Here is a 26,706-nt window from a genome sequence, read left to right on the forward strand (position 1 = left end):
TTCTTTCTTAATAAAAAAAAAATTAAGAATAAAAAAAATAAAAAATAAATAAAAAAAAAAAAAGATTTTCCAGATGACCTTTGATCTTTTCCCACTCCTGCGGGAGTTATTTTGTTAGTCCTTTGTTACCAATAGATAAAGTCAAAAGTTCATTATTCCAAGCCTCCATCTTTAGCCTCAGCCAGTTCCTGAGCATTGCTCAGTTCACACAATAGTAGATGCCCCCCCCCCCCATAGCAAACTGCTGCTGCTGCTGACCACAGCTATGGGTCCACATCAGGACGTTCTGGTTCATGTTTCTTCTTTTAGCATAATATTTGGCTGGTCCTCCAGAGAGTGCAGGTTCAGATAGTACAGTCACCCTTGCAAGGGTGCCTCTAGGTAATTCCTGCTTCCCTGAGGTTATTCTTGTCAAGCTCTGTACAGTACAATGTTCTGCCGTGTCCTTCTCCCCTGGTTGATTTCCCTTTGCACCCTTACTATTAGAAAGTGTGGCTGAGCATCATGTGAGGCCTATAAAATGTCAAGCTTGGTGATAACCGAGAGACTCCAGCATACACACACCTCTTATAGGAGTCTGTTCCTAAGCCCTTTCTTTCTTTTCATCGGTAACCTTTGCCAAGAAGCAGCCTCTGGGTACCCTCCCCCACTTCCTTCCACATTTGATAGTCTTTTTTGAAGCCACTATAATATTGCCAGGCAGGCTCTATTGTCATATTGATCGCATCAGATTACAATTTCTGGGATGTGGTTTTTGACTCCAGTAGGCTGTAGGCTTCTTGAAGGTGTACTATTTTGCTACATTCATCTTTGTATGCATGTAGCAATCATTTAACTCTTGTTGGATAAATGATCACTTTGTCCAATCCAAAATATCCTTTTGATGCTAATAGCATTTAAAATTAAGACAGTAATTGAGAACTAGAGTAAGGAATGAGATTTAAGATTAAAAATATCTTGCCTACAATTTAATTAGTAATTGATTTATTAAATTGTTTTCTCATTCAATAGACACTCAGAAAGCATGAACTGTAGAGTTCTAAAAAAGAAAAAACAAAAGAACTGGCTTGATTTAAGAAAACTAAGAGAATAAAATTTATGACTCTATTTTGTCATTCTTTAAAGTGGAAGATACCTACTTTTCTTAATTTATGGTTACAGCAAGAAATAAAGCACTCTAAGATGTTTCGAAAGAAGGTTCTGGGAAGATGCCAGCATTGTCTGGGTATTGTTAGCATCACCAACTCCAAAGAAAATTAATTTATTTTATTTTTAAGGTTACTCATTAAGTTAAAAACTCAGACTTTTGTTCTGAGAAAATCCATTTCTTTATGCATTCATGAAGATAGTATTTAGAGTTATTTTTTACTCCACTCATGTGCTTGCTAATGCCTTTCTTTTCCCTCCCACAGTGGTTCAATCAGCTTGCTATTTTTAATACTGCTTTTCTGACAGAACCAAGTTTAAGCTGTAAGAGATACATTGCATATCTTGCAAGTTGCCTCAGTGATTCACTCTGCTAGGAACTGAATATATTATATATCTTTTTGATTGTTCCTACTTTTTTCTTTTTTTTTAAAAAAAGGATATTGGGTTTCCAGAGATGTGATTTTTTCAAGTTAAAATTAGGACTAGGAAAAGATACTGTCCATCGAGCAGGGTAGGGCTTTGTACTGTGCAGGGTGGCATCGGTAGTAATTCTTGACAGAAATAGTTTCAGCTAAATTGAGCGGACGTCCTAATTATATCCCATATTTTCTACTCATGAAATGAATAAGTCTGCACAAATGACTAGTATATAGAACTTGACCAGTGTTTGCATTAGTCAGTGTGTGAGGACTTATGCAGATGTTGCTCAGTTCAGAAAACCACTGTGCATCCTCTCCTTTGGCACTATTAATAACCCTCGTCTGACTGAGGAGAAATAATGAATGGGACCTGCTTCCGACTTTGTAAGACTCATGAAATTAAACCTCTGCAAAATAATCATTTAGCTTTTCTTCTCATGTTGGGTTCTATACTCATTTTTCCCCTAATCATACACAATTTAAAAAATTGTATGTGATCTATGGGAATATTTTAGCGTACTAATTTTAATGCTAACCAATCATATCTATCAAAAGTAGAAGGTCCAGACTTAAAGCTGAATAATTCACAAACCTTGTATGGAAATTCCTGAGAAAATTTTATTTAAAAAACATTATGCAAATTTTCACATTGCTCAAGCCTGCTTTACTTTTTACCAAGATAAAATTTATGTCTTAATCAAGTCCATGGTCGAGTTGATGAAGGCAAAAACCCACAGAGGTCTGGCTGGATAATAGAACTGCAGTTCAGAGAGCATCGAAGGGACACTCTCCTAAACGCCGCTTCCCTTCCATTTTGCTCTCCTCTCTCACACTGAAACACACTGCAGAATTCTAGCCTTTCTGTTTTCTAATCATAGGTCTGCTGGCCGCTTAAAAACACAAAGTCAGCGTGTTTTGAGCAATGCTTCGATTTTACAACTTAAAATGCTTTACAGTTTTTGTTCTTTAGTGAGACCTATGCCCTGGCCCACACTTTGCTTTTATGATTCAACTTCAAGCTATTGAAAGATACTCAAGTAGTACAGCTTCCTCCAACCCTTTTCAGAGATATTTATTTGGGTACAATTTTCATGACTGACTATTTTTCATTCATTATAAATCCTACCTTCTAGATGTTGGCTTTTAAATATAGAAGCAGCTTCCTAATATTCTGCTATTGCCACATACAAATACAGCTTTCACATCAGAACAAGAACTAAATCAGACTTACAAATGGTGTGGTGCCGAGAAACCAGCACGGGAGCCGAAGGAAGTCCCCATTCTGCTTCCTTCCTTCTACTTCTCGATTCTTTGGCACTGCTATCACTCACCTCCCGAAAAGAAAGGCGAACAAAGACCTATTCTAGCAGCATAGTTTCTCTGTGACAGGAAAACAGCTTAGCACTCAGCATCTTAGTGTGAAATAACTGTTGGAAGACAAAAGAATCAAAATGAGGCTCTCCAACTCACACTGAAGCGATGTTTTTGCAACTCAGTCCTAACTGCATTATTAATAGGAAGCTGGTTGATTCCTGCTCCTAAACGCTGGTCTCTGAACGAATAAACAGTATCCTAATTGTTATTGCCTCCAGTTCTAAGATTTCCCATGCCTAGCCTTTACATTTCGGATTTCTTATCAGAATTGCAATCCTCTGAGGCCAAGCGTGGGCATTGACAGCTCTGGGAAACTGGGCAGCCTCTGAACACACGGTGATTGATTCATGCTCTAATTGAGATAGCCTTGAATGAAAAGTGACCGAGTAAGAAAGATTACTTATTTCAAAACAACAACCAAAATAGTCACACTGTCAAGAACACTCTGGCTAGGTAAGATGTGTGTTCTACGATGACACTGTATTTCTAAGCACTGAAAAAATAAAGTAGACAGCATCGGCAGAGATTAGTTGAAGCGTAAAGATGTGCTTCTGCAGAAGGGATAGAAAGTTTATGATTTTTCACTGCTTGCTATATTAATGTGCATCTTAGGTTCTTTGTTGCCTTAATCTCTTTTATTAGGGCTAGCTGAAAGTCTTGTCATTATTCCCCATTTCAGTGCCTCAGGTTCCCTGTTTTGTTCTGAATTTTCCTTGCCAACTTCTTTTGACATGAAAGTGAAATGTTGTTTGGGTTAGATGTGCGAATGGGTCTAGGGTGGGCGTTTTACATGAAAACAATCACAGAAAATCAGTTGTGTGAGCAAATTCTATCTTCAGGCAAAATTCTGCTTTGGCTGCAAATGACACCCCACTGTAAATGTTCTCTCCTCATAGCGTTCTCCGGGCTAATGTGGTCCTTTCTCATTGCTCCCCTCCCTTTCCTGCCCCCCAACTCCAATAAAACTAGAAGGGCTATTGTGCAAATGGAGGGAAGCATGCAGTCTCTTTTTCCAGAGGCGCTTTCATGGAAAAGGGAATATACTGCAAACTGTTTTAGCACTTGGACGCTGCTTCTGTAAATAAGAAAGGGTTAACTCTGCCGGTCTGGAGCTGTTCTGTGCTCAGGCACAGATCATTCACTGGGGGCATCGTGGTTATAAATGTGAGACAGTATCCCAGGAGCCTGGCATGATTTTCTACTATTTTTAATAAATAAGTAAAAATGCATCAGAAGGCACTTTCGCTTCCCAAGGAGTACACAATTAAAGGAAATGAACACAAGATGCAGAGCACAGGGCTCTGGCTCCAGCTCTGCCGATGCAGATACATTCTGCTTTTCTTTTTTGTTTTAATATTTATTTATTTATTTTTGGTTCTTTCCATCCTTTGATTGAGTAATGACAATAGTTCAGCAGGAAAGCACACAGAAAGGAAATAACGCCCTAGGGCCCATCAGTAGTCAAAGTAATTAGTTCCATGTTAGCATCAGGGCGCTGCTAACCAGCTCACAGGCCCGGTTCTCTGAATAAGCTGCCATGTACCAAAGCACTCTACTCCAAAATAAAAACCGATTTTGTGAGAAAGAAAGGAGAGTGGGGATTATGAGACTGGGAAGGACTGAATTTGGGAATGAGGGGTATTTTTCAAAAGCATATCAGAAACTGCAAATGCTGCCCTCGCCTCCCCGATCTGGCCATTATGCAGCGCTGGTGTTTTTCTAAGTATGTGTGCTTAGGAGCAGCAGAAGCAGGAGAGAGAGAGAGAGAGAGAGAGAGAGAGAGAGAGAGAGAGAGAGAGAGAGAGAGCGCTAGCAAGTGTGGAAGACCAAGCAAAAATATTATTCCACAAGGTACCTAGGGAACACAAGGTCTAATTGGAGAATCAATAACTGAAACCCCATTTTAAATATTCTGCTCTATTAATTCTTCAGGTTAATAGAAGCTGCCTGCATGGTGATATTTTGGGGATATAGATATTCAGAGTTGGATTACTTTTGACAAGAGCGTAAGGAATCTATTCAAAGCTGATTTTCCCCCCTTTTGTTCACCGAGGACCTGCAGAATCTAAGATAAAAATGGCAGTTGTCCTGAGGGCACCCCGAGGCATGTCATTAAAATCGGAATTTGATCCTCTTTTCATGGTTACTTGGGACAATCAGGCACATGAAACCTGAAAACTCATCAGTTTTCCAAAATATGACATGTCCTTGACTCTGCCATGCAGCAAGCCCCGGCTATTTCAAAATCCCTTTAGATGTCACTCTGCCTTCAAGAATGCACGATGCACAGGGCAGTCCCAGGCAAGGAAGGGGTGAGAGTAGTCCTGGAGCATCTTGTCCCCACCCTTGCTGGTATTTCCCATCAAAGACAAAGTCCATCGCAGTCTTCCAGTAAAAGGACAGTAAAAAGCTCGCGTGCTTTCAAAGAAACCAGGCAATTTACTAATTGTAATTAACGTCAATCTGAGAAGTGTTTTTAATCTACTTGTTCAAGCATTCCAGGTAATGGGTTCCTCGGGTTTTAAAGCTGATGGAGCCACGGAGAACCTGAGAGATAATGTGTTACCATATAAAATTATACGGTAGGTTATCGTCCATTTGTTTTGTTTCTTTATGTTCTTTCTTTTTTTTTTTAAATTTCTGCTAATAAAGGCTTTCTCTAGTCTATTGCTCACATTATCCAAAGGCAGAGAATTTGTAAAAGCCAAACTATGCCAGTGTTGAGGGGCTTTGGAAGTGAAATGTGTATTTTACAAGGCAATCCCTAGGAACCAAAGTTTTCTTTTAACTAATAAATCCTTAAATGAATTCGTAAACCAAGGTCTTGTCCCATTCTCTACCCTATCACTTGCTTTTCAAGATGAATGACAAAGAGAGCCTCCCTCTCTGGGCCCTTCTGTTTTCCCTGACCTGGGAGATATTTGAATATTCCCAGCAGTGAGAAGAGCTTTTCATGAAGAAAGGGCAATGCTCTAACCCCAGGGCAAACAGGAAGCTTTTCCAAGGAGGAAGCATGTGGGTTAGCTATTTCCCCATATACCTTAAAACTAACTTTTCTTTTCACAAAAGAGAGAATAAGAAGAGATTTGGCTGCAGAACTTTTACCTGCCCACAAAAGTCAGCTGCATTTTGATGGATGTTGCTGTTGCCGGCACTGTCAGATCAAGACTGTGCAAGAGGCAACCACGTGACTAGCCAGTATGGACTATAGAATGGAAGTCATTTAGCATCGCTGGCAGGTCCAGAAATTCTTGTGCTTGGCTCCTATACTCAAAATATCCCTTTTCTTGTGTAGGAATCTACTTCCTGGACTTCAGTTGGTTGAAGGTGTGATTGAACAACAGGAACTTCCTTTTGAGTTTGTTTAAATGATGACCTGCCACACAAGACAATTCCTCTCTGGCAGAGGCCTATGGTTGGATTTCTTTCCTCAAATCATCTTTCCGTAGGAATAGCATTTGAGGACTTTTTTGTCTTGCTGTAGTTCTAGTTGTCAGGTTTCATAATATGAACAAGCAAAGGAATAACTTAGAGTGAGCAAGGTCTCATGCAAATCTGGTTTTTTTTATTATTGCTGTTTACCAACAGTTTCTTACTAGCTGATAAATGAAATGTATCTTGAGCTTGCTTTGCCCTGTGGCTCCACATATGGTTTCTGTCTCACCTGGGTGTGTTTTTCCCTCTCCACCTCTGTCTTATTTCAGTTCTAAATGAGGCTTCTGCTGGTGGCCTTCCCAATTACTATCAACTTGGCAAGGATCATTCAAGTGTGCTGCTTTGTACTTACACATTATGAAATGGTCATTGTGGCAAAAACTTGAATTTTTGTGTTGTGCACTAGCGTCTAGTATAAAACTCAGTTGAGTTTCTTTTTGAGTTTCTGCAAAGTAGTACTGAGTGCTAACTATGCCCAAATTACAAGAAGTAATAGATTCTTTTGAAGATATATGGTGCCTATAAAGATATAGCATCTATCAGATAATGCTCAGTGGTTGTAAACTAGACAGCCTTTGGGCCAAATTCAGCCTACCGTCTACTTTTGTAAATCAAGTCTTATTTATTACACAGTTAAGATCATTCTTGCACATATGATCTGTCTGATGTTGTGTTAAAAATTTAGAATATAGTAGTTTTAGCAAAGACCCTATGACTCCCAAGAGCAAATTCTTTACTATCTGGGCCTTTATGAGAAAAATCAGCTGACCCTTGACCTACATTTTTGCAGTGGTTCACAGCAAGAAGCCAATCACCTGACTAAGGAGCAGCCACAATGAGATCAACCCTGATAAACTGTTAATGGAAGCACTTCTCAAATGTATAGGGAAGAGCAATTTTAAAAGTAGCTCTTTCCTATAAATAATTGTATGGGAACTTTACTTTCACTGGGGAGACATCTATCAGAGCTGAGAGAATTGCAATTATCATTCCTCCAATGGATGTAGAACTTCATACTTATCAAGCACTGTTTATGCACTTGCCCATGAGATACTGACTTCATTTATTTGTTCAACAAATATTTGCTGTCTTTCAGGAGTTCATGCAGGGGATTCATTGGTGAGCTAGATTGGAAGTAGGTATTTAAATTCCCATTCCTTATATTTAAAAACTGAGTGCTAAGAATAAGTGGCGCAGTCAAGATCGGAGTAGGTGCAAATCTTCCAGCTTAATGTCTAGTGTACTTAAGTGAGTAATTATGATGACGACAAAATAATTATGCAGATTTGTCCAAATGTCACCTTTTCTCTAATTGTATGCTTATTGGTTTGTGGTGGTCTCCTCCCTTAAGTTTTTATATGTTAGTGTTTTTTTTTTTTTTTATAAAAAACAGTTTTAACAAGACTTAGTCTAGAACATTTGTGAATGTGGTTTCTTTCCACTTTGATTTCCTCATCTTTCCAGTGGGAATAGTATGTAGTTTTTAGCTTATGAATGGCAAATGGACATGTCATTGTTCACTAAAACAAAATAAAAACAAAACAAAGCCAAGATCCTAAAAAAATCTTAGCATTATAGGTCTTTTCCAAACCCCCAGCTTAAAGAATCTACCAGTCATCACCTAGACAAGTCTAATTATTTGACACCCTCAACTCAGAATAACCTAAAAATTCAGGCTTGAGAACTGAGCAATTTATTGAGTCACACAATCAACTATCATATTTTAAGTAAGGTTATGATTTGTGTTGGACCACATTTCCAGCTTTGCTGGGGTACATGAGGCTCACAGACTGACAAACATTTGAGAATATAGTCAGAGATAGACTTGTATTCTCATTAAGAAGATTTATGGCCAGTCTTCTGTAAAGACCACCCCGACATTCCAGTCTTCCTGTTTGTGACTTTATTTGCTTAACTCTCATTCATTTTCTTCAGTGTAAAAATGAAGCGGAGAGCACTAGTCTAACAAAGTGGTGGGAATCAATTGGATGGAGACGCAGGGCTGTGCAAAAATGAGCTCACTTTGTGCTAGAGGCCAAGATGTTGATCTGATTGCTTCTGTTAGTGCCATCTTAATAAGGTTCCAGTCAGGGTACTGATACCTCAACATCAGGCAGGACGTCTTTGACAGCATCACGTTCTCCAATGTGTGGACATTGAGGAAAAAGACAGGAACTCCAACAGATGAAAACCTGTTAACAGCACATTCTGCTAGGAAGCTATGCTGCTTTGCCGTGGATTGAAATTTGAAGGAAGAAGAGACTCCCTTTTTATCACTTTAGTAGCCAGGGGATATTGGAAAAATTACACATAAAAATAATATTTATGGGTCAGGTAATTATTCTTGTCACTTGAGGGAACGAACTTGGTAATAGGAAAAAAAAACCACTCTCCTATCTCCTCTTGATTCTGGAGTCTAAACTTCTTTGGCACCAGCCTGCTTTCAAATCAGGTGGCACTGCTGCTGGCTGTCACCCCAGGACACTAGAGGAAGTGTTGAACATTAAGTGAATTCAAGGGGTATTCCCTGTAATGAGCCGTGCTGTCTTGTGTTAACGGTGTGAGCTTGAGGAAAACTTGAAGGCGCAAAAGACTGTGTTTACGTAGGTGTTCTTTCATGCCGGGCACTCCACTTACTGCTTTTGATTAAGATGTATGTGATTGAGTTACTGAAAACGACATGTGTTGAGAGATGGAAGATTATCATGGAGAATTGCAGGAGGGTCAAAAACAAGGTGGGGGATGAAGCGGGAATGAGAGGCTGCATACATTGATGTCCTGTTTGCTTGATTTAGGAGTTTGAGATAGACTTAATCCATTTCATATTTTTAACAAGGTAGGAAAAACCTCTTAAAAAATAACCACCAACCCATAATCAAAATCTATCAAAATAGGTTCTGACAGGTAACTTAAAGTTAGTTCCTTGGACTTCCCACAGGGCAGGGAACCCTGATTGCTCTTTGGGCTGAGGAGGGAGGGGGACTTGATTGGGGGAGGGGGAGGGAAATGGGAGGCGGTGGCGGGGAAGAGACGCAGATCTTTAATAAATAAATAAATTAAAAAAAAGAGTTAATAAGAAGCCTGAGATAATAGGCCAATCAGTTTATAACTAAAAAAAAAAAGTTAGTTTCGGCTAGATTAACTGTGTGCTGGGAGTAGAGAAGAGTATTGTGGAGTCTCTTAGGGAAACCTACACTGCGTTCATAAATATTTTCTACTAACATCTGTAATATTCCAGCTTTGATAGATGAAGTGAGATTTTTTTTCCCACTGAAGTTTGAGTGTTTCAAGTGAAAACTCATTTTTATCTGCTATTTTTTTCCTGAAACACCACAAATGTGAGCAGAACCCATCGTCTCTGAACACAGAAATTAAAGAATGAAATGGACTATGAACTAAAGCTGAACAATCTAATTTCACTCTTGCAGTTAATACGGTGAGAGAAACCTCAAAACCACGGCTGCTTAAAGGGCAGAAAACTCGTGGAATGTTTGAGGTTGGAGCCTCTAAATAGCACCTGTAGTTGGGCAGTGGAAAATGATGCTAAAATCCGCTATGCAGAACGGAATCTCTCCCAGAAGGAACCACGCTCCAGATGTGCGCAGCGTCTTCTCTGATTGTTAGCTGGTCTTCTGCTTTGCCGAGGGGCCATCCTGGCCATGCTATTGCACTTTATAGTTGAAGGCTGAGGGAAAGAAAAGACTCTAAATGGCACTGACTCAGGGCAGGAGACAGCACTGCACACGGAAATGGATACCTGGGCATTCTTGTTTCCAGAATCCCAAGCCCACCTCATCTGCTCCTCTCTGCTCCATCCATTTATTTGCATCTACACAATGAAGTCACAGTATCTGCCGCATAGTGAACTGACTCTTCTCAAATTGCTCTGGTTTAGCATCCCAGGCAGCAAAAGCTGACTTCTGCTTCTGTAGATTCACTCAGCTACCTGTCTGTTTGCTAGTCTGAACTACCCATAACAATGCAGTCTCCCTTGTCCAGAGGCCCTGACACTGAGCTTTCATTTAAGAATCTTTTATAGAATGGCTAGGGATTTATAATTACATTTAAAAGAAACTTCTACATCGTAGTTTATTTTTGCCAACTTCGTGAGCAGTATGACTCTTTTATAGAAAAATGTGGAAATAATAAGCATAAAAATAAAATAAAAGTTCAAAGTGTGCTGGAGAATTTTAATTTCTGTGGATAGTTGAACATAAATTTCATTTTCTATTTTAATGAATTCAGGTGACTTTCTTCCTTGGTTATGAGGGGGGGTAGAAAGCCTTCTTGTGTATCTTTGTGTGTTTCTGTATATCAATATTTATTATACAGCTCTCTATAGAGAGTAAAAGGGTGCATATCTGTTTTCTGGTCTCCATTTTGATGAGTTTTGTAGCTGCGCTTCGTGCCACACCCTTGCAATCCCTTGAGGAGGTGAGGACCGAGGAATCAGGGTGTCAGTGTTATCTTGATTTACATAGTGTTTGAGGCCAGCCTCGGCTACGTGAGACACTGTCTCAACGACAACAACAATGGTTGTTTTTCTTTGTATATCCATGTTAAGAAAATTGTTTTATCAGAGATGTACAATGAACTTCTTTGTTTAATCTCATAGAAGAAAAACAAGAACTCAGAAAGGCCTGCTTTTTCTTCTTTGCACACATGATAGTTCAAAATTGCATTCATCTCAGACTTTATACTGACATCCTCAGCTCCTCCCCCCCCCCCACATACACACATATACAAAAGACTGTTACTGTGTTTTAGGACAGACTAGAATTTAGTAATGAGTCTTGCTCAACTGACTGCATGGTTCAAGGCCTATCAAGCACTGGCCAGCAGGCAGGGGTGGTATCAGGACTGAAGTCAGCTGCTGAGTCTTTCAAGTACATCCCTGGGAACAAAATAAGCACTAAATCCACATATGACTGGATTACTATTTTATTTAATTCAAGGCGGGGTCCCTGGTAGTCCAGGCTAGCTTTCAACTAACTATGTAGCTGAGGATGACCTTAATCTCCTGATTCTCTTGCCTTTACCTGCCTTGTGCTGAGACTATGGACATTTGGCATCACGCCCAACTTTTTTTTTTTTAATATTATAAAATATACTTTTTTTTGCTCAATGAGAAAAAATACTAGTTTTGGTTATCAAAAGTTCTTTTCTGTGATTTTAAAGGAGAGTGGCCCCAATTCTTCTTTTATGGTGTCAATAAACTATTGGACTTGGTGGCAAACAAATCCCACTGAAAGCAGTTAGGAAGGATCAAACACGGCCCTCACTGCGGGCACAAGGGTGCCTTTTCTTTGCTCAGAAAACGATCCTGATGCGAAGGTGCCCTTTCTGAGAGCCATCCTGTTCTTTTCCTTCTCCCCAATATTGACACAAAAATAAACTGTCCTTCCTGAATCACACAGAGGTGTTTCATTAGTTGAGTCTTTACCAGGTAGTATTATACAATCATAAACAACACTCGATCGTGAACTCGAGGAGGAATATTAATAAATGATTAATTTTTAATAAGAGGGAACTACTAGAAATGTTTTAAGGGTAGTTTTTCTATGCCGCTCTCAGCTGAGTTATGCTAATAAATGACATATCTATCTGACTTTGATATTTGGGAGGTCATTTCCTTTTTCAAAGCCAGAGACAGATTTGAAGACGTGTCATGAAGACTGGTCTTTGAAGCTGGTTTCACCCACATTTCCTTTAAACACACACAGAATAAATTTTCCACTCAACCTGTTTTTTTTTTTTTTTTGACTTTGAAATCTCTGAATGCTTATACTTTATCTGCAATATTACATTATTATTCTGGTTAGAACTCTCCTGACCAGGAGCACTCTGCACCTTGGCGGAGAATGTTTCCATGAAGAACTTGATGCTTGCACGACAACTGGGTCATGAGAGGCCTGTAAATCGAGTCAGATCATGTCGTTCTCTTCCTGGGTTGCTTTCCAGCTCGATTTTTTAAAAATGACTTTTAAGTACTTCATGATCAGTAAATAATAAATTCAATTTACCAGATAGAAGTTTTGTCACTTAGAAAGACTCACTTGGAATATATATTTCTTAATTGGCATCAGTGGCACATTTCCCAGGAAGCATAACAAAATGGATCATTTAATAGATGCCCAATCTCTCCATCCATCTATCTATCAGTGCGGTACATGATGTTTTGACTTTAATATGGTAATTATCTCGGGCTGACTTCAGAGCAGGAAGCTGCCTCCCACACAGCACTGCTTAATTACTTCAGACTCCAGCTTGCCAAGTGAAAAATTGACTGTTTTTTGCACATTGCATGGAATCGAAATGATTCCATTGTCATTTCAGTTGAAATACAGCCTGACATCTGCATAGAATCATGGCAAAGATAATGCAAAATTTCTCTGAAATTCTAAAATGGTCTGAAAGCTGCCTTATTTTATTATTATTTTTTTATGAAGCTGCACTTCATTTCCAGAATGTTAATGAAGATCCACTTCATATCCAGAGAAGCAAACTTTAGGAACTCTCTTCTGCAGATGCCCTGAGTGGCAAGTCAATAAACGTCTGTGTTAGCTACAGCCCAATGCCTGCTTTCACAATTAGGGGGCAGAAGAGCAATTGGAATTGGCGTGGACTGCAATTAACAGTGAAAATGGTTAGCTTGGGTGTTTAATCAAATGAAAGTCAAAAATTTAGCGAACTGCATCTTTGTGTAGATTTTGAAGCTAGACATTCTTCAGATGAAATTGTCAAATAAACCCAGTCTGGCTTTGTGTAGAAATTCGTCAAAAATAGCTTTGTTTGCCACCCCTTCAGATTGCAACTGTCAATCACATGCCCTTAATTGAATAATTTGCACGATACCAAGAGCAGATTTTGTGAACAAAATGTCCACAAAACATGTGATTGGACGGAGCAAGAAAGTAAAATTACAAGGGAAGGCGTTAGCGCAGTGGAGCAAATCACAGCCACGCTTTCCCTTTGGCCAGAAGCATTCCACGAGTAGCAATGACACCTTTGCCTTGTAAACCACAGGGGAAAGTAATTAAATTTAACAGAAGCTGCCCTTGATTTAAAGCCACAGGGGAAGTAATTAAATTTAATAGAAGCCACTACTTCTAAACAAAGATATACGGTATTTCTATCACCAAATGCTAACCCCCCCTACATTGTGCCCATTGAGTCTAGCGGTCTGCCTTGGAAGTCAGGTTCATAACAACTACTGGGCAATGTGTCACTGAGTGTTATGAATTAGATTTCTAGGAATGAAACTCGGTGGGTGAAGTGCTTGCCTAGTATGCGTGAAACCTTGAGTTTGATCCCTAGTGAGTCAGGCATGGTGTATCAGAAATTCAAGGTTCTCCTCGGCTATATAACGAGTTAGAGGCCAACCTGAGATTCATGAAACTCTGTTTCATTAATGTAGCACTAGCACATCCAAGCTATAGTTCAAGAACGGGTAGTACCCTCCCTGGAAACCTAACCATACTAATATTTGGCTTTAAGATGTCATAGGAACTTTGGAATGAAAAATACAGTTCTGCTTTTATTCAGACAACCTTGATACATTTTGTGTATGTGCCTAAACTATCATCCCCAGTGTCCGTCACTAAGTCTACCACTGTCATTGCCTTTCTAAACCAGTCCAGTGTCCAGGCTCTGGAAGAACAAAGTTCCCCTTGCTTAAGCTGTGTACCCTTGACATCACAGCTTTGTGGAACTGGCCATAGAATTTCACTTCTTTTCCACTCTGGATAAGTCCTAGGTCAAATGATAGTTGAGGTGAGATAATGGGTTTCCAGAGCCGTCCGTTTTGTTGTGAATACTTTTAGGGGACACAGTTATTTCTTCACCATGCCCGGTACCCTCTATGTATCTGCGTGGCTGAAAGGATGCCTTAATTTGTTGTCTTTTTGCTTTTGTTTTTGAAAAGAACTTCTACAAGCACGTATCTTTAAGCCTTTATCTTAAATCTCACACCAAAAAAATATGAGCTGGGTGGGGAAGTTCACTAGTGTAGTCTTAGCACTTGGTGGGCTATGGGGAAGACACCTGGTTAACTCCAGGCCAGCCTGATATCTATAGTGAAATGCTGCCTATAAGCAAGCAAACAAAAAATAAACAAAAACAGACTTTAATATGCTAACATACTACATAACATTGAATTTTACCTGAGAACAAGAGGTCCACCACAGCTCTTGTTTCTTCTGTTTTCTTCCAATATGGGATTGAGAACTATAGAAAATATTTCTTGACTAGCCTTTACAGTGATATAAGATTTCCTTCTGTATGATGTGATTAGGTTTTATTGCCATTGGTTAATAAAGAAGCTGCTTTGGCCTATGGCAGGGAAGAATATAGCAAGTCAGGAAATCCAAGCAGAAATAGAGGAGGAAAGAAGGCAGAGTCGGGCGGACGCCATGTAGCTGCCAAAGGATAAAGATGCCAGAACCTTACCAGTAAGCCACAGCCTCGTGGCAATACACAGATTAATAGAAATGGGTTAATTTAAGATATACGTTGAAATTGATATAGTTTTGTGTGATTATTTGGGTCTCGGTGGCCAGGAAATGAAAAAGCAGTCTCTGTTTACATTACAGAATCAGATTGGAAGGCATAACATAGATAAAGGATGAAAAGAATAATTTTATTCCCAAATTTAATATCAGTGAAACAAAAACCTAAACCATTTGCCCAGAGAATAAGTGAGGGAAAAGAGTGGGGTGTCATGGAGGGGCAGTCCCTAGGAAGCATTGAGACAGTGGGGTGGCATATGGTACTTATAATACAGTCTAGCTTACTGAAGCAGAGGGTTGAAGGCCAGGTGCTGGCTTGATTACTTGAGTACCTGGCCTAGCTCTTTCTAGCCTCATACTTTTGGCTAGTTACTTCCCTGGGTCATAGATTTTTTTTTTTTACGTGTAAAGTAGTTATGGTAATAGAATCTAGCATATGAAGCTGGAAAAAGTACCCAATTGGTAAATTGTTTCATACATCTGAGTCCCTAGAAGAGTATCTGATGCCCGGCAAGCATTGTTTCAACGTCAACTCTCCTGACTTGTTACGTAGGTTGAAGATGGTTCACTGTAGATAGCAGTTCCACATCATACTGTACACCATAAATCTACCCCACATGGTTTTATTTGAATTGTACACCCCCAACGACATTGGAGACATTGCCGTGTATTAAAATCAGAGGAAAAACTATGCAACCACAATCCCCAGTGCTCAGATTGGAGAGCGGCAGTGAGCCATTTGGTTTGGAAGTTGGCATGGGAGGGGTCTCTGGGGTAGTATTGAGGGGATGGAACAGAAGGAGTCAGCAGGCATGGTCATGGTGAGAACTGTACATCAGTACATGATGTTAAAATCCCTCTCAAAATCTTCTGATTGCCTCCCTGGAAGTTGTGAATTCTGCCAGCTTTCTTGGTTATCCCAGGATGGGAACAGAAATAAGTGAAATTGGCCGCTGCTCCTTCCAGGACTGATCATGCAGTCACAACACATTTGTCAGCTATATATTTTCCTGTCAAGTAGTTGTTGGATAGAAAACCACTAAAGAAAGAGTTTTTCTTTGTCACATAAACTTTTCACAATGGAAAAGGCTTCTGAAATAAATCTAGCGGCACTGGGGAGTTTACAAATACTAGCATATTAATATACAGCTAAAATAATAATAAAAAAAACACCATGCTGCTAAAGATGTTTAGTATTATCAGCTCACTGCAGGAGTTTATTAGAAACTCCTGCTTTCTTTTATTAAAATTTCAATTGGCTTGGTGAATGAGATCCTATGTTAGTGTCATAAAGTGAGAAGCCAGAAGGAGAAGATATTGGCAACTAAGTGCAGATTTCATTTTAAAAACACTTTACATTATAAAAGAGAAGGTTTCATATTGTAAATATCACATATCATGCTAGTGTTGTTAAAGTAGACTTAGTAATTTTTAGAAATTCATCAAATTGTCTTTGTCTATGATGAGATCCGGCACATTTCATATTTCTGCAGTAAAGTTTTGAATTTTTCCCAAGATGTTTTTAGTTATAATCGGCAGACATGATTTTTTAAAGTTTCATAAGATAGTACCAAAGTGTAATTTAGTGGGAATCCTCTGGCAGTGTAGCGCGTAGCAACTGCTTATTTTAATAATCAGCTGGTGATTTTTTCTTCTGTCTTTTGGAAGCTTTTGCTGAACTAACACAGTTTAGGTGGGTGACGAGAGAGATTACCTCTCTTGTTCTCTGGTTGAGTGTTTGGATCGGCAGTGTGGGAGCGAATTCCGTGGAGCACTTTCTGCAGGGAGGATGCTGTTTTTTCTCTCCTGTATCACTGTCCTGGCTCCTTTGGCCTGATGGGGTCGCACCGCATGAGATGGCGGTAGGCAAGGATCTAGGGTGCAGTCAGTCGCTGGGGAGCTCTGAGCAGAGCCTCACCTCCACACTGCAGCATCTGGAGACTTCGTGGAAGTGAGCAGTGTTCAAGTTGCAGCTGCAGCTCTTTCATAACAAGTTCGGTAAATGTTACACATGGTTGCTTGCTTAGAAAATATTTTCCAGATTGAACATGTTTATGGCATTGGCATTTGAAGCTGAAGTCCCTTCCTTCCTGATTAGAGCAGAGAGTACTCACAGACTGCATTCTGACTTTATGGGGGTGGAAAACTGGCAATGGGTCATTTACAATTTTCAAACAAATCAAAATGCACTTTGATCGTTAGTCCAAGTTTTCTTTAAATGCAATGAATAACAATAATAGATTGGCCAAATGTAGCTGTTTGCCCCTAAAATGTGGTCCCCTTTAATGTAATCTTTTTAAAGTTGTGGTCTAGATTAAAATTAACATATTTAATCCATCTTAGTCACAGCATATATTTTCTGAGAAGAGACATTTAACTCAGCAGGTGTGTGTGCATGTGTGTGTCTGTCTTTCTGTCTGCCTGTCTGCATGAGTTTATTTTCACAATTTAAGTCACAACACGTTATCTGAGAGTGGAGTGTGTATTTATAAAATAAAGGCAGAGTTTATTTTTACATAGATTTTTCTGTGTGAAATATCACATTTTATTTATAAGTCATTAGGTGTGTTAAATATTGTCAAAGCAAGTGGAGACTATTTTAGCAAAGAGTTGCATTCAAGACAAAGAGATTGTGTGCTCAAATCTTTTGGCGTTTTAAAATCCCAAATTGGAAATTTAGTTTAATGGATACGTTTTATAATATTAGTTGTTTAGCATTAATTTTGATCACAACTTTGAAATAAGAAGATAAATAATTACTTTTCATTGATTCGGTTTTCCTTTCTGCTTAAACAAAAATGCTACATTGATGGCCAAAATGCCCTCGGGTTGCAAACAGGCACTCAGATAACACCGTGCACTTAGCCAGTTGCTCTTCCATGAAGAAAGTCTTTACTGCTTTTAACTGAATGTGCTGGCATCCAGCAGAATCCTGAGAATTTCTCCTAACATTTGTTAAAATCTGAAATGTAATATCCTTCCTTCATACTTTATAACAGATGTGCCTTTTATATATATATCCATGGAGAAGATCTTTATACAATAGACTTTGGTTGTGACATTGTAAACACAAAACAATAGTTACCTTTGTCCACACTAATGCCTTGTCATTGTGAATGAAATGGCAGCTGTCAGTATTGCACCCAGAATTTGGAAAAGACAATGAGGCTAATTCTTCTGCAAACCAAGTTGCTTCACTGTGCTTCCCTCCTAATAAATAAATAATAGATGCATGTTCCAAGCACCTTTAATGAGGCTTAGAAATGACCCATGCGAGCCACCAAATGGTTTGCGTTGAATCTGATCTTTAGGTATGTAGAGTAATATTTTAGTTGAGCTTGTAAAAGAATAAAGTACTTCAAAAAACCAAATCTATGTGTGATTAATTGCAGAGTCAACCGTTTTAATTTCAACCCAGGGGGAAAGGCGAAAACAAATGAAAGAATACAAGGGCCCATAATGAAGGGCAGTAAAATAATCTAAGTGAATCATTTTATTAAAATGGTTGTTTCACTATAAATAAGGAACCATAAAAAGAGCAATTCGTATATTCTCTTACGAAAAGCCTCACTCTAGGCAGCCAGCCACTAAAATTTTATGTGGAAGCACACCAATGTGCTCCCCTAAGGAACATGGAGATATCTGCTGTTCTTTTTAACCAAGATTGAAAAGCTTATAAAGCGCTTAGCAAAGACTTCTAAAAATAAACCCTTTCCTGCGGTCTCTTGCCCCCTCCACTGCACACGGTGTAGGTGGGAGCATCCTTCCTTCCTTGTGCCAGCCACATTGTTTGACTCCAGTCGGAAGAGCTTGTCAGTGATGCCAGGCTCCGCATGGCAGTGTCTAATCCTTTCCTTGAGGGCATCTCTCTTTGAAACGACAATGATGCTGTACCGTCTCTCATAGGTGGGAAACGAACAAGTATATGATGGTTTAATTGTAACTGGTCAAGCTAAAAATAAAATGAGCTGCAAGGTCAGGGAAAATGTATAGGGAACCAGCCCGCGGAGGAACCCAGAGATACGAGAGATATTTTGTTATTATCGGTAACAGCTGCCTTATGGCTTTCGACATGGTTTTCTCCCCATCTACAGACTGTTCCTGAACAACATCCCATCAGTGCAGTGTATTCTTTCATGGTTTCCCTAAGCAAAGCTCTCTTGGCCATTTACCTTGCTCCAGGTAACTTGGGGGAAACACAGCAGACTTGTATCATTCGGGGAGTCTGTTGAGTTATTTGGCTGCTAATTGATTCTCAAAGGAAGCTGACTGCTGGCTCTCACCACAAGGCTAGGTTAAGAATTCTTCCACTTAGGCGGGTTTATTTCAATAAAATTAAAACTGCTAGCAGAATGGATATTAGACGGGGAAAGGGGTTTTTAAAGGAAAAGATGTAACAAATACTGTCTTCATGAGTCAGAAAAAGAATTTTGACAGTTCTCAAGATGTAGGAGCCCATTATATTTTAAAATTCCACCATCCTCTTAACTGTTGATGCAATTGACATACATCATGATAAAAATGAAAGCTCGAGGCTTTAAATTGTGATTTAAGGGGACTCATGCCCTGGAATAAGAATCTTAGAGGACAATGTAATAACTAACTTGTTTGAACGTGGTTTTTACCTCTCTTCTGCCTTTTCCAGGGAACTGTGTTTGTAGCTCAGTGTACAGTAAAATGTGCTGTAGTAGGATAGAATCCTCCGCATAGAAACAGCCTTACTTTAAAGGCAGAGCATGGTGGCGACTTGCTCAAGGTGCATTATTCCTGTGAATGGGTTTATCAGCAGTACAACAACATTACAAGACAAGCTAAGCCATAAAAAGGATTAAGTGGCTCTGTGTAATACTGATTAAGTAACAGAGCAATACATGCTAGTTGTGAGAATAACTGGGGCTGCCAAGTCTTCAGAAACAACACAGTAGTAAAAGTTTACTCTCCTTGCAGACCCAGCATTTCCCTCTGGGATCTTCTCGAGCGATATTCAAACATCAGCTCTTCTGCAGTCACTAAATCCTGCCTGCATTAAAACGGTCGGTCATCAACAATCCAAACCGGTTTTCGGTCCTATTTCAATAGGTAATTGTGATATACGGACTTGACCCACGTTAAATTCTGCCCCTGCCTCTTAGTGGCTGGCTGACCCTGAGTGCAGGCTAAGTATCTCCAGACTCCTTACCCGTAAAATGTGGGGAAGACTTAAACAATGATAGGAGGGTCAGAAGAAAGATTGCATGTAAAGTGCCAACTATACTTCCCTGCTTGTTTTAAGCACTAAAAATACTGGCTGCTATTAAATAATTGTACCACTTTTCTATTCAGTGTTTGAGAGATAAATACCTTTTTTTTAGTGCATACAGAGAACCTGTTGGTTTTTTTTTTATGTTCTAAGTGATGAAAGATGCCCTAACACTTTATGATGTTATTCCCTAGAAAGGAGCACCCCAAAGTGTCACTGACTTAGACAGCATGAAATTTAACAGACTTAACAATACAAAGGAGATTATATATATATATATATACACACATATACAAACACATATATACATACACACATATATATTTATATATATATTTTCTTTGTATACTCTTTATATAATTTCTTCACATATTATATATAAAATTTCTTTTTACAAATTATTTGCATCATTTGACAAAATACAAAAAATATTCCCCAAATGAAGTTTTCTCACCTGCTGGCTGCTTATGAAAGGGTTCATTCACCCTGTTCAAGTTTTACGTGAGAAATTAGTTTCAGGAGATAATTTCATCCATATCTCTTGAAATTCTTTTCATATGGGCTATGCAGTGTTATAAATTCTGACTTAATATAAGGCAAAGAAAGGAGGAAAAGGCTGTAGATTTCACACATGGAATCCATTCCACGTTGTTTTTGCTAGATTTTCTGAGACCCCGGGGATCCAGTAACAATAGGTTATATGGAGTGCAATTAGAACCAGGATGCAGAAGGAATAAAATGAAGGTAGATGTTGGTATTCCCAGGCCAAGCAGTTTTCTGTATACTTACACACAATGCATGAGATGCATTTGGAAGACCTTGGTGTTGCCTTCAATACCTCAGGAGTGTTTTCAGAAAGCAGGAAAAAAAATCCTTTAGTGAAACTTTAAAATCTCACATCAAACTGTGTTATTCTGCAATGCAGGAAAATGTCAGTTACACAATTACACCCCAAATTAGAACCCTTGGTTTTAAACATTTATATCCGGTTGCATCGGTCACCTTTCTATGAACAGGAATGGGGTGTGGCAGGATGTGTGTGGCAGGGCTGGGGACCAGCTAGGGGAGCCCTGAAGGGTGCTGGGCCATAGACAACAAGGCTGCTGATGGTTTAGTCATGCTGTCTGGATATGGGAAGAGCTTCTGTGTCCCAGCTGGAAAGAAGCAAAGGAAGAGAGGGGTGTATGAGGAGGGGACGAGGTGTCAGTGATGGTTGGCAAAGTATCCTCGCAGTTGGGAGCTTGCAGACACATCTGGGAAGGGAGCTGGGCAAGAGAGAGGTACTATCTTGCAACAGCTTTGTGGAGACCCCTCTCCAGCTTTTGTGACAATGGCAGTTATGGGAGATAACCCCAGAGGACTTCAGCTGGAGACCATGAGTTGGGGAGGTACATTTTATTTTTATTTATTATCACAACACACGCTATAAATTTTTAAACCTACTGGAGTAATTTCCCGTGAGGAGGAAATCTGACCCCATTCCCAAAGCTCGTCCACTCTCAAAGTGTTAAGTGAGTCACAAAGCATTTGGAAGGCTTTCTTTAAAGTTCTGGGTCTCTCTTCAGATCTCTGGGGTGCAAGTCTTATTCCCTGGGCCCTGCTAATACTGCGGCTTATTTATTTACTGGTATTAAGGATGGAGCGAGTGAATAGGGCAGCAGCTGCAGGTCTGTCCTGCACCCCTGGAGATTTGAGGCCACTGGAGTTGAAGGGGGAGATAATAGCCACTCAGAGATATCCTATTTGAGCAATTGTTTGTTATGCAATAAAAATGACTCAGTAGCTCTGAGCATGAACTCTCCTAGGGAGGGTGCTGCTGGAGGCAGTAGGGAAAAAAAAATTTTTTTTTTTAACCAAATGAGCAAACAGGAGCTCAGGGCTTTGTTATAAAAAGGTGACTTTGTTGCCTTCCTTCCTCTTGGCTTCATTTGTTAGTCAGGCTGCCCCAGAGGGACTCCTGCTCCAGAGACCACCATCAGCACTGAGTAACCAGGAGACTACAAAACTCAGAAGCATCAGGGAGAGGTTTGTGACGTGCATTAAATCCACGGATACAGAACACTTGTTTTTTCTCTTTTGCACTATTTATTTTTGTAAAACAGAAATAAATATTCATACTGAATAGTGTCAAATGATATAGAGATTTCCAGGGTGTGGGATCCCCAGGAGCAGCATCTCAGGGGTTTTCCTAGAGAAGAGCCACTGGCTAGTAGCTGCAGTAGGTCCCACCTGGACTGTATTCTTGGGACTCTCCGTATTTGTGAGCAGCAGGAGCTCACATCCGAAAGGACACCAGTATTTGGATATGTCTATATACTCCTGGGGAAGTTGGAGGCCACAAACCTTCAACTCTGCCACTGATCTCTCCTCTTTGCTTATAACCTGAATGTTCTCTTTCTCTCTTTCTCTGTCTCCCTCTCTATTACACACACACACACACACACACACACACACACACACACACACACACACGAGTTTATGTGTGTGTGTATGTGTGTGTGTGTGCATGAGTGTATTCCTCAGGAGCCATCCACTTTGTGTTTTGATGCAGGATTTCCCACTGCCTAAGTACTGGCAGATTGAGCACAAGTGATTAACCAGAAGCCCTGGAATCCTCCTGTCTCTGCCTCCCAAGTGCTGTCATTAAAAATACTTTAAAACATAGCCATTTTTTTTAGATGGGTTCTGGAGAATCAAACTCAGGTCTTCATACTACTTGGGCAAACATTTTGCTAGCTAAGCTATCTTCCCAGTCCCCAGAAGGATTTTTAATGAATGCTATTTGCTTTTTTTTTCTGGGAAAAGAATCAACCAAGGAGTAAAGGGTGGTGAAGAGAATCCCTGCCATCCTAATTCTAAGAAGTCAGATCAGTCGATTATCCTAGGCTTGCAAAGCTTTCACACAGGCAGTGGTTCTTCATGCATGTTTACACCAAACATAAGGCAATGTGGTCTACAGGTGTGGTCCTGAGAATTGCAGGAGCCCTATTTCAGCTGCTGAGCTGGGCTGTGAAGGAGTGATGCTCTCCACAGGGCCTGGAACTGCCATGTGGTCCTGCCCTCCAGCTTATCCATCTCCGTGCAAGGGAAGCTCATAATTAGAGGACTTAGATTTTGTGACTCATCTCTTAGAAGCCCGTTCCTGGTTCTGAGAGAATGGGAGGCCTCTTCAGTTCCTCCTGATAGCTGTTTACCCTGCTTTGTATTATCTCCCTGGCATTTGAATGCACCCAGGTTGCAGCTAATATATATTTATTCTCTAGGACCAGGAGCCTCAGTAAGCCACTGAAGCTTAAGTAGGTGAATGACATAGTAGCAATGGGGAAGGTTCATTACCAGTACATTCTAGGTTATTTGATGAGAGAGATTTTAGGCAGTTTACGTGGTAAGGAGAAGGCAAAATGACAATGTAAGAGCCTCTTATGAAATGCAAAAATGTGCAGTCAGCACAGACTGCCATTCATCTGAAAGGAAATATAATGCCAGGTTTTCTCAAAGAGCAGCAGGAAAAATTCCTCCAGTTTTGGGTGCTGTCCATGGCCTTGGGTGCTGTCCACGACTACAGCCAACTCCTAGGGTCTCTGCCTCTGATGATGGGATTAGACTCTCTTAGCAGTATTATTAGGCAGGCTTACTAGTATGGGTGCTTTGCATATGAAAACCAGAGAGAACTTCCTTTTTAATCTTTGTTTTTATGGCTGCAAACATGATTACATAGAGGAAAATCAATCCCAATGGAACACAATGGATAATACAATGTAATTGATTGGTCTTTATCATTTTCCGTTACGATATTAAAATATCAGTGTAATATCAAGTAGCAGCCACTGATACATAAAAGGAAACAGGAGTGATGATGTCTAAGGATAATCAGGTCAGGGAAGTGTGAAGGTAAGATAAATGAGGTAAATGCAAAAGAAATAGAAAAAGGCTTTAAAGGAGCAGAAAGGGAGTCGATAGCAAGGAGGCTGAGTAACAGAAGGAGAGCAGAGCTTTGGAATGTCATTAAACAGGAAGCCACCAGAGACAGTCCATTGCAGCTACGTGATAGCAGTATGTCTCGGTTGGTGTCCTAAGCCATGGGGGCAGAAGCTGAGTGGCTTTAACATCTCAGGAAGTGCAATAATCCTTTCAAAACACAATGCCTGCAGCCTGACTGCTATCCAACTATGAAGCTTAGAAAATGAAATAGAGGAGGCGTTTCAGCGCTGGTATTTCCCAGGCTTGAAAGCCACCAGTGTGGCTTTGCAGACAACGTTCCTAGCTACCAGAGACCATGGTGGCTTTGTCAGCCCCTAGAAAGCTGTGGTTTGTGTCCCCTGACAAGCCATGGAACTAGAATCATTGAGTGAAAACATGCATGAATAAAAGGCTAAGATACTTTATTGTGTGGTCATATATATTCATGAAAACTAGTCAGTTTGTAAGTATCACTAACTATACGACTTTATGTAAAGTATGACAAATTTTTATCCTTATTAGGCTTCTTTGATAATGTTTCTGTGAAAATACACAAGTATGCCTTATGTGTGATCAATAAATAAACTACATATAGCAATTCATTTTAAAAAGTGTGGTATTTATCTTACACCACCACATGCTTCTAATTTAGATTTCTCTCACAGTGTCATATATGTGTTGAGTAGCTATCAGAAACAACCCCGTTGTGGCTAAAGTCAGCATTCCACATTCATCATTGAAACATAGTAGAAGAATGTCATGCCTACCAGAGTGGTCCAGTCCTTTGGATAAAGCAGTGATCAGGAAAACAGCTCAAGGGGATGGAAGCTGGAGAAGCTGTAGGCTGGTAAACTGTGGCTGCCTGGAGAGGTAGGGACAGCAGCTGTAACTAAGCAGAAGGACTCCAGATAGCATAGGGTTCATTTCTAACTTTTCAAGCCCCAGTGGATTCGATTTATTTGTTCATTTTTTTTCTGTTATTCCATGAAGGCCAATTAATATCTATCATGGTTCTAAAGTTAGAGAGATGGTTTTCAGGAGTACCTTATCAGCCAGTCCCTCTGAGAAGCAGCATGCAAGAACTAGATTCACATGTCTGAGGGAAGGAGGAGAAGGCAGTCTCTGTTCAACCTGGGTCCCCAGTACATTGGATAAAGCCCACTCACACTGATGAGGGCAAATGCTATTTAGTCTAGTGACCCTAAGGCTAATCCCTCTATAAAACAACTTCACAAATTAATCAGGAGTAATGATCTGCTTTATTCTTTGGCCTGATCAAATTTGATGTGCAATATTTATGAATCACAGGTACAAGTAAGAGGCAGAGCCCAGATGGATCAAATAAGTCATTTTGAGAGTATTCTGAATATGTGCATTTTCTTGTCTTTTCTTTTTCCCCTTCTTTCTTTCTTTCTTTCTTTCTTTCTTTCTTTCTTTCTTTCTTTCTTTCTTTCTTTCTTTCTGCTTCTTCTCCACCATGAGGTGAGCGGCTTTGCTCAGCCACCTGATCCCCTCCATGTTGTTTGGCCTTGAAATGATGTGGGAGTGTCACATATCAATCTGTTGATTTCATTGGTTAAGCAATAAAGAAACTGCTTGGCCCTCATAGGTTAAAACATAGGTGGGAGAAGTAAACAGAACAGAATGCTGGGAGGAAGAGGAAGTGAGCTCAGACTCCACAGCTCTCCTTTCGGGGGCAGACGCCTCAGAGAGATGCCATGCTCCCCTCTCCCGGGTAGACGTGATAGCTCTGCTCTCTGAGGCACATGCCATGAAGCTCTGACCCAGGATGGATGTAGGCTAGAATCTTCCCAGTAAGCGCACCTAGGTGCACACACGATGAAGCTCCGACCCAGGATGGATGTAGGCTAGAATATCCCTGGTAAGCCACTTTGTGGGCTACACAGATAATTAGAAATGGGCTAGTCCAGGTGCGAGAATTAGCCTAGAAGAGGCTAGATAGAAATGGGCCAAGCAGTGTTTAAAAGAATACAATTTGTGTGTTGTTATTTTGGGGCATAAGCTAGCCAGGTGACCGGGGTGCTGGGGACGCAGCTCTGCCGCTCCTATTACTACATTGAAACAGTCCCTCAACAGCACAACCGGCTGACCATGGACCAAATAAAATCATGAACCACAAAAGAAAAATCCTTCCTCTACTCAAGTTGTTTTTTCAGACACTTATCTCAGAGGTGATTGGATCTATCAGGGATACAATTTCACATCTCAGCTAATATCCCAGTTACTCCTCTTCTGCGTGTTAAAGTCATTTGTGAGCTAGTACCAATATCCTTGGCCTATGACAGTTCTGTAATTCCATCCAGACATTCAAGACCCAGAGGGAGAAAGGATATATTTTTTCTTTCCTTTTTTATGTATTTTTATTAGGAGTGAAGGGTTCTTTATCACTAATCTCTGCCATGCTCTCCTTCTTGTTTCTTTGGCCATATGCTCTAATTTCATGGTTACAGAGCTCATGAGATGTTACAGTGAACTTTAGAGTATAACCACCAGCCTGCCTTACATCCTTTAAATATCTTCACATTTGACTTTAAAACTCTGTTCATGGAAATTATCATTTGTTAGTAGTTTTTTTTTTAAATAGAGTCTGTATTATTTCATG

The sequence above is a fragment of the Microtus ochrogaster genome, chromosome 21 (genome assembly GCF_000317375.1).
Source record: "Microtus ochrogaster isolate Prairie Vole_2 chromosome 21, MicOch1.0, whole genome shotgun sequence".
NCBI classification, from domain to species: domain Eukaryota; kingdom Metazoa; phylum Chordata; class Mammalia; order Rodentia; family Cricetidae; genus Microtus; species Microtus ochrogaster.